At 39.3% G+C, this 16,793-nt stretch overlaps 1 long non-coding RNA gene across 1 annotated transcript in view; it reads right to left on the reverse strand.

Annotated features, from left to right (window-relative positions):
• LOC309623705 overlaps window positions 1–13,630 on the reverse strand; it is a 393,796-nt gene extending 380,166 nt beyond the window's left edge. Inside the window, exon 1 of the long non-coding RNA XR_014241468.1 lies at window positions 1,396–13,630. This is a non-coding gene — a long non-coding RNA (uncharacterized lncRNA). The remainder of the gene's footprint in view (window positions 1–1,395) is intronic.
• Window positions 13,631–16,793: the final 3,163 nt, after the last annotated feature.

The following is a 16,793-nucleotide window of genomic DNA, read 5'->3' on the forward strand; positions in this document are numbered from 1 at the left end:
ATTCTTTTACATAAAAACTTATAAAATAGTATACCAATTAGGTAACCCTCCAAAATGCTTTTCCAAGATTAAAAATGGAATCTCAGAATCGATGACAAACTTTCTAACCATTTAACACTGGAAACCATTCCAATAAGTTGGTTCTAGAGATGACTGACTCTCTATTCAAGTTTTCCTCTATTCATCTCACTGCTGTCCTTTCAACTGCGTAAAACAAAATCATTAATGGGGTGACCATGAAGCCTGATAGAGAAATGACAATCTCCACCTGCTCTGGTCTGTGAACACCCTTTCATTGGCCCAGCCAGGGCTGTTAAGGTGGCAAGAAATAAATGTCTATTGAACGGATCCATTTTGAGTTTGGGCTAACTTGTTACTGAAACCTAATCCCACTTTAATTAATCATCAGTGAGCATTCATTTGTTTCCTTTTAAGTGTAAATTATATAATCATGGTGAACCATCAAGAGAGATGTCTAGTCAAGACTAATTCAGCGGGCTTCCCTGGTGGCGCAGTGGTTGAGAGTCTGCCTGCCAATGCAGGGGACACGAGTTCTAAGCCCTGGTCTGGGAAGATCCCACATGCCGCAGAGCAACTAGGCCAGTGAGCAACAATTACTGAGCCTGCGCGTCTGGAGCCTGTGCTCCTCAACAAGAGAGGCCGCGATAGTGAGAGGCCCGCGCACTGCAATGAAGAGTGGCCCCCACTTGCCGCAACTAGAGAAAGCCCTCGCACAGAAACGAAAGACCCAACACAGCCAAAAATAAATAAATAAATAATTTTTTAAAAAAATGCCCGGAATTGTATTAAAAAAAAAAAAAAAAAAGACTAATTCAGCTTTGTTCCAAAGGAAAGATTATTAAACCAAAGAGCTGAGCAGGTATTTACATCATCTAGCGAGAGAGTTTCAGTGAATTAATAGGGTGGGGAAAGGTGTATTTGTTTTGACATTAAAGATGTAGTTTGGGAACATTTTGCCAAGAAGGATTTCGTTGAGATTCTATTAACTCAAATATGTGTGTGTGTGTGTGTGTGTGTGTGTGTGTGTGTGTGTGTGTGTTTTGGCAGGCAGAGTATGAACCAGGTTACTTGGAGACCATCATTAAACAATAAAAGAATACTTCAGCGGTGGAGCAACAGATAAGTTATTTGTGAATGATATCAGTCAAAAAAAAAAGGACAGTTAGATCTTGTAAACATTTTATTTTGACAACAATATAGTAAGTACATTTAAAACTGAATTAATAGTGAAAACGGGGAAAGGCATGCTAACAGAAGCTTAGAATCATAGTTGGGGAAAAAGGAAACTCATTATTTATATTAGCCAATAAAACTTTCTAACTTATACGTCCTTTAAAATTCCACTTTTAGGAAAGGATGATTTTTTTTCTTAACATCTTTATTGGAGTATAATTGCTTTACAATGATGTGTTAGTTTCTGCTTTATAACAAAGTGAATCAGTTATACATATACATATGTTCCCATATCTCTTCCCTCTTGCATCTCCCTCCCTCCCACCCTCCCTATCCCACCCCTCTAGGTGGTCACAAAGCACCGAGCTGATCTCCCCGTGCTATGAGGTTGCTTCCCACTAGCTATCTATTTTACGTTTGGTAGTGTATATATGTCCAAACCGCTCTCTCACTTTGTCACATCTTACCCTTCCCCCTCCCCATATCCTCAAGTCCATTCTCTAGTAGGTCTGTGTCTTTATTCCCATCTTGCCACTAGGTTCTTCATGACCATTTTTTTTCCTTAGATTCCATACATATGTGTTAGCATACTGTATTTGTTTTTCTCTTTCTGACTTACTTCACTCTGTATGACAGACTCTAACTCTATCCACCTCACTACAAATAACTCAATTTTGTTTCTTTTTATGGCTGAGTAATATTCCATTGTATATATGTGCCACATCTTCTTTATCCATTCATCCGATGATGGACACTTAGGTTGCTTCCATGTCCTGGCTATTGTAAATAGAGCTGCAATGGACATTTTGGTGCATGACTCTTTTTGAATTATGGTTTTCTCAGGGTATATGCCCAGTAGTGGGATTGCTGGGTCGTACGGTAGTTCTATTTTTAGTTTTTTAAGGAACCTCCATACTGTTCTCCATAGTGGCTGTATCAATTTACATTCCCACCAACAGTGCAAGAGGGTTCCCTTTTCTCCACACCCTCTCCAGCATTTATTGTTTCTAGATTTTTTTGATGATGGCCATTCTGACTGGTGTGAGGTGATACCTCATTGTAGTTTTGATTTGCATTTCTCTAATAATTAGTGATGTTGAGCATTCTTTCATGTGTTTGTTGGCAATTTGTATATCTTCTTTGGAGAAATGTCTATTTAGGTCTTCTGCCCATTTTTGGATTGGGTTGTTTGTTTTTTTGATATTGAGCTGCATGAGCTGCTTGTAAATTTTGGAGATTAATCCTTTGTCAGTTGCTTCATTTGCAAATATTTTCTCCCATTCTGAGGGTTGTCTTTTGGTCTTGTTTATGGTTTCCTTTGCTGTGCAAAAGCTTTTAAGTTTCATTAGGTCCCATTTGTTTATTTTTGTTTTTATTTCCATTCCTCTAGGAGGTGGGTCAAAAAGGATCTTGCTGTGATTTATGTCATGGAGTGTTCTGCCTATGTTTTCCTCTAAGAGTTTGATGGTGTCTGGCTTTACATTTAGGTCTTTAATCCATTTTGAGTTTATTTTTGTGTATGGTGTTAGGGAGTGTTCTAATTTCATACTTTTACATGTACCTGTAGGAAAGGATGATTTTAAATGGATGTTGATTTTCTTTTTGATAAGCAAACCAAACAAACAAGCAAGCACAGAGCCAAAAAAAACCTTTAGTCGTCAATATATATTCTTTCACCAGATATTTGTTTAAAGGTATCTTTGGATTTTGTAAAGTAAATATAGGTTGCAAAATTAATTTAGACTTTGCCTTAATGGAAACACAGAATTGAATGTTCCAAGGTCAGGAATCATTATAATAGTAGCTAACATTTATAAAGGGATTTGTGTCATGTACTGTGCTAAAAAATTTACTACATGTTTTAGCAGATATTATAATTAACCCAATTTTTACAGGTGAAAAATCTGAGCTCAGACATTTAAACCCAATAACCCAAGTTTGCTCAGAAATGGAGACTGCTTTCAAACTGAGAAGTCCAATGCCAGAGACATATGCTTCCCCTCTGGGCTGAATTTTATGATCCTGGGAAGAGAGACCAAAGACAGATTAGAGCCCTCAGGTTACAACACTGAAATGCATATACCAGAAAGGTGTAGTTTCCATTTTATTATATATATATATTTTTTGAGTTTGAAAATCCTATAGCAAGACATTGCAATGCTAATACAGTAGTGTCCATATACTGGACACATAGGTTTTACCAAATATGTAAGTTAGCTGTGGTTTGCCTCGAAAACATATGGAGTCACCATAAAAATAAGGGAGAAAGGCTCATAGCTGAGCTTCCCTTGGACAGGCCTGACTCACCTGGCACCCAGCAGGAATCCAGTCTCACATATCATTGTATCTAACATTAATAAAAATAACAGCAACATGACAAAAATAGCAAACCTAAGATAGACTTTTATTGAAATTTGTTTAAGGAGACAGAGGAGGGAGCTAGCATCTCAGTTCAGAGTGAAGTTCTCAAAAATCACTTAACCGTCTCTACTATTTCTTTTTCTCTCTAAGTCTACTGCCAGTGTTCTTACCAGCTTCCAATGTCCCTCTTCTTTGTTTCCTCTTTCAGGCCCTGTCACCTCTATTTCCTCTTCTCTGCACTCTCAATCATCCCCTCAGTGTTTCTCTTTCCCTTTCTTATGTAGCACAGGGCACCCCTCTCTGGGATCTGTGATCTTGATGTTTCTCTGGCATCTTGCTCAACAAAAAGAATCTAAGGATTTACTCATTTAAGAACGTTCGAAATAGTGGGGAGGAAATGTCCCTACTAATAATTTAGCAAGCTTTCCCTGGTCACCCTTGTAACAGCATTAAGATAAGCAGAGAAGAAATTTACATCCAGAGCCTTAATCTCTAACCTGCCCTGGAGTCTTTACTAATAAGTTCGCATGGAGGACTTAGATCTCCACTTTTCCCCACATATTTGGAAACATTACAATACAAAGGCACCACCATTTATACATGGAGAAACAGAATGCTTCCAGGTTCAGATGCTAACATTTTCTCTGGATCAATTCTTATTGATCCAAGCTGAGAAGGAGCAGGAGTTCTTACATACAGAGAACGGAACATGGAGGGTATGTTGGCCACATTCATTCATCTGGGTTCCCAGGAGAGACTTTTCGTCATTATTTTCTATATCCTGTGAGAGTCACCAAAATTGAGGACTATCCTCCAGGAGGGTAGAGGATATTGTCACTTTTACTGTTGTAGTTTAATTTCTTGAAACATCTCCAGAGATCTACTATTTTATCACATACATTCACACATGCCTCATAAGTGAGAGCATTTGTATTGTTAAATGTCTCCTGTTCACCACTGTCAATAGGAATTAAGGGGCCTTGAGTGTAGGTTTCAGTCACCCCTCAGAGTAGGCAGAGTGATTTTGAGGTCAGAGAAAGGATTTGGATTTTACAAATCTCTGTAGGATTTTACATGTCCAACATCAGGAGTCTACTGAGGTCTCTAAACTTGCATGTGTTCACGGAGAGCCCCAAACGTCCCTCCCGCACTCACAGTGCCTTTCCATGATCTGCCTTAAGACCACTGGGCCTCATCTCATCACTTTCTCTTTTTGTGGGTATAAATCCCCACATTCTAAGTCATCCTCATCTCCCACACTCTAATCTCTGGGTGGCTCTGTATACTGCCATTTCTGACCCCATCTTTTATGCTGCACAATTTGGGGAAGCCCTTTTGTGTGTTTTCTACAACTCAAAAATCTCCTGTGTCCTCATCCATTTCTCTGAGAATTTCCTTCAGAGGAAATTCTAAAAATCTTTTGCTCTAAAAATATCTAGACCTTGGTTGAGAACACTGCTGCCTACATGTAATGGCTGTTTGCTTTCCCACTCCTCTCATTCCACTGGCCTGTGGGAGGGAACCCGTGTCCTCCTTAGTCCTCATTACTGGTTCAGATCATTCTTCCTCTATCCCTAAAAATGTCCAGTTTTGCATCTCATATTATCAGGATATGGTACTCCTGGACCCTTTTTACTGCCATCATCTATCACTGCTAGGATATTGCCTCTTCTTCACTAATGATTTTATTTCCTTGCCAGTGTAAATCTCTTCTACATCTTGGTAATGTCCATATCCATGTAAATGACCCATCCAATACTCTAGCCCCTTAATCCTTGATAAATTCCCTACTATCTTATCTCAACAACTTATATCCTTAGTCATACCCTTGACTTTGTCACTGTAAATAACTACAATCCCTCGATAATTTCAGTTCCAAAGATGGTACTCTCTAACCTCATCTCTCTCCTGCTCACTCTTAGTAACTCTACTTCATCAACCCGCAGTATCACCAGGACTTTCAGATCATTGATCCTGTCACCTATTCATCTCTCCTTTCTTAGCTTAAATTCCATTGTCAATCATACCCGCTTCCAGGAAAATATCCTTGACTTTCTCCTCTGTCTTCCTTCAACTCTCTCACTTGGTTTTACCACCAGTCAGGTTAATTTCAACTCTCTGCAGTCAAAAGTGGCTAAAGAAAAACATACAACCATGATAACTTGTCTCACATTAAAAACATGATCACTAACCTCAAATAAGCTCTTATTGTTGCCTAGCAATCACACTATATTCCTTATCTCCATTTACTTAACCACTCTACCAAGGTATTAATTCATACTCTCTCCTCAATCAGAAGAAAACTTCAGCAAGTTCCCACTTTATCTGCCTTTTGACCTCCATCTTTACCCAGATGCTCCACTTATTCTTCTATCACTGTAAGTGGAAAATCCTTGTTTTTCCTTCTCTTTGGCATCATTCACAACTGTTCTGCCAGCTTAATAACAAATATTTCTTTTTGTTACTATTTCTTCTGGCTTAATAACAAATCCAATTAGTAGTATGCTTTTCTCTTTCTCTTTACAGCAAAACTTCTTTGAAGTGTTATCTTACACACTGTTTCCAATTTTATTCCTCTTTACCCAAACCTATTCTAAACAGACTTTGGCTTGCACTGCTCCATTAGAAATAGTCTTAGAAAAGTCACCAAAAAACTCCACATTGCTAAATTCAGTTCAGTCATCTTATTTGATCTGTCCACAGGTGTTGGGTTAGAGTTACAAGTATTGGTATGAATTCATAATTTTTCAACTATATATAAACAGAGATACATGAATAGCTATATATATATGTGTGTGTGTGTGTGTGTGTGTGTGTGTGTGTGTGTGTGCATGTGTTTGTGTACATATATACATCCTAGCCCTATCTGTTGAAAGAGTCCAGAAGCCATAACACTTGCAGCAATTAGTATACTAAGAATCCAGATTTTGGTTTCTAAATACCATCCATCATTGAAAGAAACCAAGTCTCCTTAGAGAAATGGCCGAGTCCAGGACTAGGACAGGGAGACTATAAGATGAGACTACAGCCTCTTTTTGGGCCAGAAAGAAAAGAAAAGCTTAAAAAATGATGGTGACATGTGAAAGGGCAAAAGAGCCAACTTGAAGAGATTCTCCGTGGCCAAATTGGTGACAATTAGAGCATCAAAATAAATAAAAATTCCAGCTTACAAAACATTGAATAAAATAGGAACTCATTTTGTAGAGAAACATAAATATACATATGGTGTATATGTGATAATTTTACTGATATAAATATATGAATAAATAAATGAAGATGAGGGCAAACCTTTATCTTAAATTGATATAAAACATCAATTTATATATACAGAATGACTGATGATGAAAATAGCCACTATTTGGCAACCAACTAACATAGTGGCTATTAATTCCAGAAGGAATTGTCAGTGGATACTAAGGCTAATTGGTAGAGGTTCGATGAAAAATATGATGTTTGCATAATACGTGAATATCTCCCTGTGAATTTAAATGCAAAGGGGAATAAGAGGTACAAACTACTAGGTATAAAATAAGCTACAAGGATATATTGTACAACACAGGGAATATAGCCAGTATTTTAAAATAGCTATAAATGGAATATAGCCTTTAAAAATTGTGAATCACTATATTGTACACCTGTAGCTTACATAGTACTGTGCAGCAACTATACTTCAATTAAAAAATTTAAATACAAATAATCAAATAAAAATGGGAAAATGTTGACTCTATTTTGGGTGAAGATGGTAAAGAAATCTGACAGAAACTGGACTGACACGTGAGCAAGGTTAAAATCCCCAGTAGCAGGAACGGGTTGGCCTGTGTGTCCCAGAAGATGAGGTTCTATGGAGTGCACAGCATTACTGCTGTGGCCTTCCTGCCAAAAATGCACAGCCTGAGATGCGCGTGAGGAAACGTCCAGGTGGAGAGTATCCTACAGAAGGAAAGGTCTGTACTCTTTTAAACTGTCAAGGAATGAAAGACAAGAAAGGGCTGAGGAACTGTTCCAGATGGAAGGAGACTGACAGGGCATGACAACTAAATGCAACCTGGGTTCCTGGGTGGGATCCCTGTTGGAGTAGTTGACAGAATTGAATTGGGTCTGTGAATGAAACAGTAGTGTTTTATCACTATTCACTTCCGAATTCAAGGGGTTCTCTAGCGATTCTTTAGGACAGCGTTCTTGTTTTTGAGACATATGGGCTGGGTTTTTGGATTATTTAGGGGGGATAGGACAGCAAGTCAAGAAATGTTTGTATATATATATTTTTATATAATATATGTAAAAGCACACAGAGAGGGAGAGAGAAAGAGAAGGTGATGGAGCAAATGTGGAAAACATTCACATGGAAGGGATGTAGGTGCTTTTATACTGTTTTGCAACTTTTCCATAGGACTGACACTATTAAAAAACAGTCCTTACTTCCTTACTATGATTTATGAGGCTCTTATGATCTAGTTCCTCATCACCTCTCTGACCTCGTGTGCTATATATTCTCTACTCTTTTAATCCACTCTCCACGCTTGTGCCCTGACCTGGGCCCTAGGATGCTGATCTGTGACCACATCAACAGGTCCCCTTCCCCAGCTTCTAGTTTGCTTTGGAGAATGGGGAGCACTATCGAAACAGAAGGGTAAGATAAAAGAGGTGGGGTAGTTTATTCCCCTAGCTCTCTCCTTGCCAGGTCCCATATTGGCAGGAGTTGTGTTTCTGTGCCCAGGCCCTCAGCCCCTACTGGGGACCCTCTCCTCCATCCTCTCCTCCATCTCCAGTGACAGCTCCCTCTGTGTTTGGTAATGCCTCCTTCCCATTCCAATTTAAGTCTAGACCTCCTTAGGGCTTTCACCATCTCTTGTTTGCCTATCTTAACTCTGCTCAACTTTATAAATACCCCCTCATCAAATTCTCAGTTATCTTGTGGGATTGTCCATGTGTCCTTGCAGGATCAGAATGATACACCTTTCCTCTTGTTACTCTGCCCCCATGCATACTGTTCCATCTACATCCTCCTCGCTGCTGGTACTTGGATCTGCGAGGCACAGCTTCTGTTTCTTCTCCCTGAAATGTTCTTTCCCCAGATATACACATGTCTTGCGTCCTCTTTTTCTTCCTGTCTTTAATCAACAGTGATCTTCGCAGTGAGACTTAAAATTTCAACCCCTGACATTTCCTCCTGGCTTTCTCCACAGCACTTATTACTCTCTAACATAGCGTATGTTTACTTATTTGCCTATTTTATGTCCATTTCCTCTTCAGAATGCAAAGCACAGAAAGGTAGGAACTTAGGTCTTTTTTCATACTAGTATATCCTCAGAGCTAAGAACAGGGCCTGGCACACAGTCAGAGCTCATTAAATATCTCTTGTTGAATAAATTGCATCTATGTGCCCAACACGTTGGTAATGAATGAATTTTTTCAACTAATGACTGATTGACTTACTGACTGAACATTATGAGTAAACTTTAACACATGGAAGCAGAGAATCAAAGGGCTGAGTGGAACTTGAGAGTCATTGGCTTCAACCTTCTAATTTTGCAGAGAAGCAGAATGAGGCCCAGGTTTTATGACTTATAGTGAAACCCAGCAACTGTCACGCCACAAGTGAGAAGCAAGGTTGAGATGATTATCCAGCCCTCTGACCCCTGAGTCCAGTGCCCTGCCACATCAATGGATTCATTTAGAAAAAGAAATAATAAAATATATTTCATATCATTCTAACTTTTATTTTATATACAGATATTGATCAGAATATTCAAGTAAACCACCCTGAATCTTAGATTAGTGTCACAGTCATTTTCAGGGCTTAAGCTTAGGTAGCTTCTGGCTTTAGGCTGGTTTATTGTCAAAGCCCCTGTAACTTGTTTCTCGGCTGTTCTATATTACTTCTCAGCGTATGAGCCAAGGGTGATCTTTTTAATTCCACTAAGCTGCTGAAGCTAATAAAAGTAAAGGTCTTTTTGCCTCTCTAACATTCCTGTTGCTGCAGAAATGTTTTTCTATGTTCTTTTGCACTAAATCCTCTTGTTTCCTAATTATCCAGAGGTTGGAAAGCCAAAAGAAAAAGAGCATTTGTGCCCAGCCCCTACTGGAACAAGGGAATAGTTTCCAAACTATTTCTATTTTTAAAATAGATTTAGAAAGTAGAAAATCTCTTTAACTTCAATCTTCCTACATTATTTGCCATTTTAAAATGACTCAGAAACAATCTTCACTTTTGGAATAGGCGAAAGAGGAATTCTGGGCTTTTATTGTTGATTCTGGTGGTGGTGATGGACCATCTGTTGGTTTATAATCATTGTATACCTTATAGAAGAATGGAGTATCTTTTTTTTTTTTTTAAATTGAAGGCAAGCTTTTTTTTTAAATTTATTTTATTTATTTATTTATGGCTGTGTTGGGTCCTCGTTTCTGTGCGAGGGCTTTCTCTAGTTGTGGCAAGTGGGGGCCACTCTTCATCGTGGCGCACAGGCCTCTCACCACCGCGGCCTCACTTGTTGCGGAGCACAGGCTCCAGACGCGCAGGCTCAGTAGTTGTGGCTCACGGGCCCAGCTGCTCTGCGGCATGTGGGATCTTCCCAGACCAGGGCTCGAACCCGTGTCCCCTGCATTGGCAGGCAGACTCAACCACTGCGCCACCAGGGAAGCCCTGGACTATCTTTTTTTTTTTTTTTTTTGGACTATCTTTTTAAAACCAAACATTACTAATGGTTTTGGCCTGAGAGAAACATAGTGATAATTCAGTAATTTGGTCTTATTTTCCATTTAGAAGTAAAGAAACTGAAAAAAAAATAACTTGTTTAGGGTCACATAGCTAGAAAGTGATAGAATTTGGGTTTTAATTCAGGTCAGTCTGATTCTAATATTTAAGCACTTTTGACTATGTTAATGGCCATATAGGAGAATTATCATTCCCCTGAAGAGTAATACCAATTGTTTCTAAACTAGTATTCTTAAAGAACTTTTATATTTTTTTAAACATTTAAATTGGATTCCAGAAGCACAGATTCTCAAGACTGAAATTCTCTGAGGTCATCTAATTGGACCTTTTTCTGGTAGTTTCAGTCTCTTACACACTATCCGGGCAACTGAGCATCTGGTCTCTTATTGAACAACTCAAGTGATGCGGAACTTAATCACTATATCCCAAGTAGGTTTCAGTGTAACTCTAATTATTAGAATAATCATTTGTTTTCATATAAATTCTGTAGCTCTAAGACTTTTGTGTCATGGTCTTTAGACCCAAGACAAGCTCATAAAATGTATGTTCTAATTATCTGATTATTAACCTGGTAGACAGTAGAATCAGAACAGAACACAATACCATAAAACCTCACTCTCATATATATGGGGAGGGGGTGGTCCAAAAATTCAAATGCAGGTTGGTGATATTACCAGTTTAATGAAATAACCATGATGAGCCTGGAGTCCAAAGTTCTGTCTTGTGATGCCTATCCACCTAGGTCCCTGCTGTGCTTTGGTGCCACCTAGTGGTAGATACTATGTGACAGATATTGTGATGTGTGCCCTGAGTATTCGGTTGGTTAGTCTAGTAAAAAGGTAGACTTAAACAATGACACAAATAAGTATGTTTTAACAAATTGCAATAATTCCACAGAAAAATAGGAACAGTGATACAGAGAATAAAACAAAATATTTAATTGAGAGTAGAAGTTAGGGAAAGCCTCTCTGAGGAAGTAACATTTAAAACATGATTATAGGAGTCAGTCTTAGATGTCGTTAAAGGAAAGGGAAAGAGCAGGTGCCAAGTTTCTCAGGAATATAGAAACAGGATATTTTTTAAAATTGCAAGAAGCTCAGTGAGGTTGACAATTTGTTAATAGGAGGAAAATGAGACTGGAGAGGTAACCTGAACTTGAAGCATTCTGAAGATATTTGGGGTTCTCAGACTGCAATGGGAAACCATGAAGGTCAGGACTAATATTAGATCGAGAGCCGGGATAAAAGCAAGAACACCAGTTAGGAGATTATTGCAGTGGTTCAGGTAAGTGGTGCTCGTGGCTTGAACTAGAGTGGTGGCAATGGAGAGAAATAGACATGATGGCTAAGTCGCGGAGAATTTGCTTTCTGTTGATTTTATTGTATGTATTTTCCCTTTTTACACTTATGTGGTTTATGAACATGCCCTGCATTTTTTAATGAATAAAATGAGGTATTTAGAAGTATTACTGGTTGAATGAAACCAAAGTTTTTTTTGGTTTTTTGTTTTGTTTTGTTGGTTTCGTTCCCTAGACAGTTTGTCAGAGATAGCTCTCTAAGTTGCAGTTATATCTATTAAAATTCTAGCATTATTTGTGTCATCTTAAAAAATACGAGGAAGCACTGCAAGGTTTCTGACATCAAACTTACCATCAGACCTTCAGGCAGTTGCTATAGAACAGAATGGAAATGTGGGCTAGAAAAGAAACGCTTCTTCCTTCCCTATTCCCCAAATTTTGGTTGTTTATCTAGCTTCCTCTCAGATGTGAGTGAGAAAAGTGCACACAGAGGCAATATAAATTAATGGGTAAGAACACAGGCTCCGATGCAAGACTGCCCGATCTCCATCCCAGCTCTACCCCTTACTTGGGCAAGTTACGTAATCTCTTTGTACCTAAGTCCTTCATCTGTAAAATAAAGATAAAATGGAACCCATTTCATAGAGTTGTTGAGACGGTGAAATGAGTAATATAAGGAAGGTGTTTAGAAAAGTGGCCTATAGGTAGTGCTAAAAATACTAGCTTTTAAGTTTGTGAAAGATCAGTGTGTAGTTGTTTATTAAATACTTTGAAAATAAAATTGTCACCAGTAAGAGGGCTGTATATTTAGAGTGAGAATAGAAGTACAGTGTTTCAACTTTTTCTACCTTCTACCTGGAGTTGAGTCACATACTGGAAATACTTTCTTGCCACTTGAACACCCAAAAAATCCAAGATCAGCAAAAGGATAAAATGAAGAACAGGGAAAATGAAAGAAATGTCTAGGGTTTCCACGTATATCCATTTTTCTATTAAGAATCTGAAGAGGCTCTTGGTGGATGTTTTCAGTTTCTCCAAAGATGAAAAGCTGTTGGAAGGACGTTTACATTTAAGAGTATTTTGACAACCTTAATCAGTGTTTATAAATAAGAAAGAAAATAAGACAACACTCTCAATAAAAGCCATGGACTTTGCAGTGACTAAACTTAAATAGAAATAAAGACAAACTCTTCACTGCATTTTCTCTTAAAGACTTTTAAGAGATGCTAAAAAATAGTTTTTGTCTTCATAACTGAGTTGGATTGTAAACAACAGTGTGCAAGAATAATATTTCCCATGATGGCACTCTTTTTTTTAAACCAGTAGACCGCTTTGGCACTAGCCAAAACATTCAGGAATAACTGTTAACGACATAGCCAGATGTGTCTTAGAGAATCAACTGTCTGGCCAAACCACCAAACCCTGCAGAAAGGGAGAATGAGCTCAGCAGGTAGAAAAAATTCCATCATGCATGATATATGCTAGGAATATTATTGTGACTCAATAGTGTAGTCTTTATTTCCTATTGGGTTTAAAACTATTTCTGAAAGAAGCCTGTTTCTCCCAGTGCTCCTACAAGATAACAAATATACCTTTCTAGGTCCCATCCTAGTATCCTGAAAATATCCGTGTGTGTTCACAGCGCTTGATTCATTCCCAGGGTTCGCTGTACTCACTGTGTGATTCTAGCTTATTATTATAGAAAAGCGAACATACATTAGTCATTCAAATGTATTGTTATCTAGTGAGCCATTCTACAACAGTTTGCTTATTAAGAATTGATTTTTAAAACAAATTAGTCTTTGAAGATATTTCTTTAAAGAAAAACTAGTTTATCCTTACACACTTCTCCGCACCTCCTCATGCTTACATTGGGGGTTCTTCACCAAAGGAGTCTTCTCTCTGCCCCTCTCTCACTCCTCAGAGGAGGAAGAGGATTTATCTGACTGGAAAGTTTGGAAGCTCATTCAGGTCAATTTCTCTGTTTCTCTCTGTCTCTCTCAGTGTTCTTTCTCTCTCTCTCTGTCTCTCATTCTCTCTCTCTCTCTCTCTCTCTCTCTCTCCCTCTCTCTCCCTCTCTCCCTCCCCCCCTCCCCCTCCCTCTCCCTCAGCTAGACACTGACAGGATGATGCATTCTCAGCTGTATCTTGTTCTGCAAGAGCTTTTCTTGCCTGTAGTTATTTTGCAATCTCATCTTCTTTCTGCCACACAGTAATCTTATCATACTAGGTTCTCTCAGGGGGTTGGGGAAAAGGAATGAGAGGGATCTGGCAGTTTATTTTGAAGAAGAGAGTAAATTCAGCTCAGAAGCACATAAAGAAGCCTACTCGAGTTGTTAATGCTGGTAAGTACCTAATTGCTAGTGGGGGCAATGCACTGGCTTATAAAGTATCTTGAGCATTTGGGCGAGATGGGACAATTGTAATTATAAGGGCTGTGAAGCCGATTAGTGACTGCTCCATGCCATTTATGCATCAAGGGAAGAAAATGATAGTGTCAGATGAGTTAACTCTCAGCTCAGGTTCACATAAGAAAGCCAAAAGGCCTCCACGGTAGCATCTAAAGATCTCTTCATCTCCTGAAGTCGGAGGGAGACTATTTCAAAGTTCAGTGCCAGGACCTGGTTTTCAGACTAGCAGATTTACAAAGATTGTTGAATTGACAGCCCTCAAAAGTCTTCTCTGTTAATGTCAGAACCCTGATAAAGAAGGAGGGAGATCCTGACATACCAGATGACAGTATGTAGGTGGCTGTCCTTGGGACCTAGACTGCCAGATTTACTCTGAACCTTCTAAGCCAGAAGGAGTGTCTTCCTCCTGTAGCTATAAAATAGCACCCTTTTCTTGCTTGGAGACCATTTAAGAGCCTCATGTGAGGTGTATGCCTTGCAAGATGATTCTGGCCCTCCTCAAAATCTGCCCTGGCTTCCTTCATTGCTTCTAAACCACTAACGAGATTCAGTCTTAACATGGCCTGACCAGGGACCTATTAGCCCTACTTTGGGAGGAAATAGATTATTCATCAAAAAGACCTCAAGACCTAGCTAACATATATTAGCAGGGACCAAAAGAGCATGCTGGGTACTAAATGAGGATATCCTATGTTTTAGGGTTTAATGTCCCAGCAATAACACCCACAGTTATTGCTACAGTTATTGCTAAGAGGCTGCTAATATAGCTCCTTGAAGTTGGAAAAAAAATGATAGCTAGAAAAGCTAGAATGGCATGGATGAATATTGAGGAAAGGCTCAGAAAATTAGTCATGTCCAAATGGATTTATTTTGCATAGTACCAGAGAATTATTGACTATGATCCTCTGAAGGTCCCAGAAGAAACTTCCATTCACTCTACTCATAGGAATCTGCTAGTAACACAGAACCAGCATTGTTGAGGAGCTCAGTGGCGGCTGCCCTCTTTATTCAGGGCCAAGAGTACACTCTACTCTTACAGATCTGGGTTCCCTGGAAATGATGGGAGTCTAGACTAGCAAAGTCCAGGTGGCGGCACTTAATTATCAGAGTCAAGATTGATGTAATTACTGTGATTGGAGCCAACGTCGGAGGCAACCAGAGAGCCCTGACCCATAGGGATCTGTCAATGATAACGGTTAATAGAACGTGGTGATCCTAGGGTCAAGATAGATGGACAGCCAACAAGAGTATTGCTTAATATCTATAATAAAAATGATCATGAGTGCAGAGACAGAAGGCTTATGGCAGCCACAGTAAAGTTGTGATCTTTTGCCAGTTTCCAGACCTGAGCCTATTCTCAGACCTGGAACCCAGAGATTTAAGAAAAGACTGGGTCCCCTTGAGGAATGATTCTGAAATGCCTGTGCAGTGTTTACAGTGTGATTCTTCCAGTCCTCCTTCTTAGGGACGTATGACCATTTCCCCAGGTAACATGCATTCACTGGAGAAAAGACAACATTCAAAACTTTCAGGGGTAGTTTGATACAGGGTCTAATGACTCTAATACAGGGAACAAAAACACCATCATGGCTCCCCTGTGAAAGTGCAGATGCTGGTGATAAATAGTATCTTGGCTCAAAGTTTTTCTCACAGTGGGACCAATATGTCATTTTCCTGGTCTCTGAGTGCATAATTGGTATGGATATACTTGGTAGCTGGCAGTACGCTCAGGTAGGTTTCCTGGCCTGTGGAGTAGGAGCCAGAAGGAGACGAAAAGCCAAGTGGAAGCACTTGAACTTGCTGACTCTGGCCAAGATAAAAAATCAGAAGCAACATGTTATCCTATGTGGAATTGCAGGGATTAGTGCTACTCTCAAAAACATAAAAGAATACAAGTTTCCATTATATCCCCAATTAACCTGCCAGCAAAAAGGAGCTAAATTATGGCCAACGATGTGAACCCATTTACTGGGTAATGTGGACAGCTCCCAGATTTGAATGGGGCTTTTCTGTAGGATCAGGCTGCATTACAAGACTGCTGCTTCTTGGGCCATATATCATGGGAACTTCTATGGTGTTAGAGATTTCTAGATAAGGGTACCATGTACGTTTTCTGTGAGCCCCAAGAGAAGAGTCACAGCACAGACACCCTACACTTCTGCAGCAAGATGATGCCATCTGCAACAGAGAACTATTCATCATTTGAAAAGTGGCTCCTAGCATGCTACTGAACCCTAATAGAAGCTTGGTTTCTGACTTTGGAGCATCAAGTGATTATATGATGGAGATGCCCATTCATATCTGGATTTTGTCAGAGACACTCAGTAATAAGATTGAACGGTAAAGCATAGGATGGAAGTGATACATTCAAGTTTGTGCCTAAGGGGGCCTGGGGAATATAAGAAAGCTGCAGATGATCCAGATTTTCCCTTCAAGACACCTTTGCCTATTGCATTGATGTCAGTCCCACAGCATACTTATGGCTTTGAGGGGGGAGTCCCTATGATTGGCTGACAGAATGTGATGGGTTCAGGTTGTCATGTTGGTAAAATTCAAAAGTGTATTGCTGCTATACTGCAATTCCACTCAAGACAGCAGTGAGATGAAACCCTCCTGTGGGCAGAGCTTTGTATAGTATACCTGGCCATCAAGTAGGTATAGAAGGGAAGTAGTCTGGGTACATGTGCATAACCTGTATTCCTGACATGGCTACATCCATGGCAACACAGTACTTGAAAAATCAGCCTCTAAATGGAGTAGTCATAGTATCAGGGATAAAGATTTGCACATAATGCCAATGCTACCAAGATAGAGC

The sequence above is a fragment of the Balaenoptera borealis genome (genome assembly GCF_965194805.1).
Source record: "Balaenoptera borealis genome assembly, chromosome: 2".
Lineage (NCBI taxonomy): Eukaryota > Metazoa > Chordata > Mammalia > Artiodactyla > Balaenopteridae > Balaenoptera > Balaenoptera borealis.